Source organism: Alosa pseudoharengus, unplaced genomic scaffold (genome assembly GCF_046254945.1).
Source record: "Alosa pseudoharengus isolate Yale_2024_CS ecotype anadromous, Long Island Sound unplaced genomic scaffold, YU_APseudo_1.1 YU_APseudo_1.1_scf_9, whole genome shotgun sequence".
Classification (NCBI taxonomy): Eukaryota; Metazoa; Chordata; class Actinopteri; order Clupeiformes; family Clupeidae; genus Alosa; species Alosa pseudoharengus.
This window is the reverse complement of record NW_027468881.1, coordinates 30048169-30049807: the sequence shown is the minus strand read 5'-3', so window position 1 is coordinate 30049807 and position 1639 is coordinate 30048169. Positions and strand designations below refer to the sequence as shown.

Sequence of the window (1639 nt, the reverse complement as noted above, 5' to 3'; positions counted from 1 at the left end):
AGATTTAGACAACAACTCACGGTTCAACATATTTAATTTCAAACAGTGTCAAAAAAGCATTACAATGTTTGGATAAAATCCACAATCTAGTTTGAAACAATAGCTGACATTCATAAAAAGCAATATACTAAAGGCATTACATTTGTTCCTCATTGTTACAATTCATGAATGGATTTAAATAATCATGTCTAAACATCAGGAAGTTTTGGCAAAATATAAAAACATGTATACGTACTGGACTGGCGTAATTATGTGATTGTCTACAGTGCTCTGGGGTAGTGTATCCACATCTCAGCACCTTCCGTGACCAAAAGACGACATGTGAATCGTGCCAATCATGTGATGTGTTGTGAATACACGGTACCAATCATGTGTTGTGATCTCGCCGCTGGAGCGAGGCCGGTGTTGTGAAGCCTTGCACACGCGCAGTTCTGCTCGAAATAGATGCCCGATAAGGGCCCAAAATGTGTTGCAATATGGCCGCAGAGTGGAGGGACATGCCTAAAGGACTTTGGTGTATAATAAAGTGGTGTTTGGGAATCAAGAGTCCAACATGGGTGTCTTGGTGAGGTTCTTGGATCCTTTGATGATTTCTGGCTTCAGAAAAATTCCCCACTTCCATAAATTGAGAGGAAATATCTTCTCCAAACAGTAGCTGGAAGTCCTGCAGCACCTACAATCATCACCATGACAGACAAAACAAGAGTTAAGTCAAAACAAGGTCATTTGAAATAATAATACATCAAATGTTTTATACATCACTTAATAGTTTAAAATGTTCTAATACACGTCTACATTTACTGGCTGCTGTCAAAAATGCATTGAAAAGTCCATCATCTTCATCTTCAGCGCTTCATCCAGTCCACCACTTCTTTCTTGATATCCTTTTTAAAAAATAGGAGACGTTAACTCATTTAAAAAAGAAACCTTCGTGCAAACGGCAAGTTAAAACTTGACCAGCGGTTATATTCACCTATATTGACAACACAAACTTCAAATTAACTTAGTGATGGTGGGGGTGAATGCTAACTTTTAACTGAAAAGTTTGTTGGCTTTGATATAAGCTTGACGATGAGCTAACTAACGCTATGCTAGCGTGCTACCTTAAGTTAAAATAACCTGGAAACTTCACAGTAGGCTAGTTCTAGCTTCGTTAACCCAGTCTCTTACAAAAAAGTAAAACATGACCAACACTTATATTTGTACACCAGTAACCAGTACTGGTAAATACACCAGTATTTGACGACACGAACATCAAATTAATTCAATCATGGCGAGCAAATCCCAACATTTATCAAAAAAAGAGTTTGGTCAGATTTGATATGGTGTGCTAAAATTTGCCAGTGCGCTAACATTAAAGTTAACTTACCATTAGCTGCTAAGCTAGTTCTAATGTTAGTAACGTTAACACAGGAATTCAACCTTGTGAACCCAGTAAATCCTTAGCACAAACGTTAAGTTTAAACATGCACGACAGGAACGTTAAAAGAAAGTTACAAATGCTGGGCAAAGAAAACTCTTCAGACAAACTACATTTTGCATTTCACCTTACCTTTCTTTCGCCGAAGTCAGGCAGCCATTGTTCTCAGGCGACTTCACTTATCCAGACAGAGACGTCCGATGACGTGATGACGTAATA

General features: G+C 38.3%; 1 long non-coding RNA gene across 1 annotated transcript; it reads right to left on the bottom strand.

Annotated features, from left to right (window-relative positions):
• Positions 1 to 266: 266 nt before the first annotated feature.
• Positions 267 to 1605, bottom strand: LOC143115115 (uncharacterized). The gene is made up of 3 exons (XR_012985051.1): positions 1553 to 1605; positions 796 to 884; positions 267 to 673 (listed from the first exon to the last, which is right to left on the bottom strand). It is a non-coding gene; the product is annotated as an uncharacterized LOC143115115 (long non-coding RNA).
• Between the last annotated feature and the right edge of the window lie 34 nt (positions 1606 to 1639).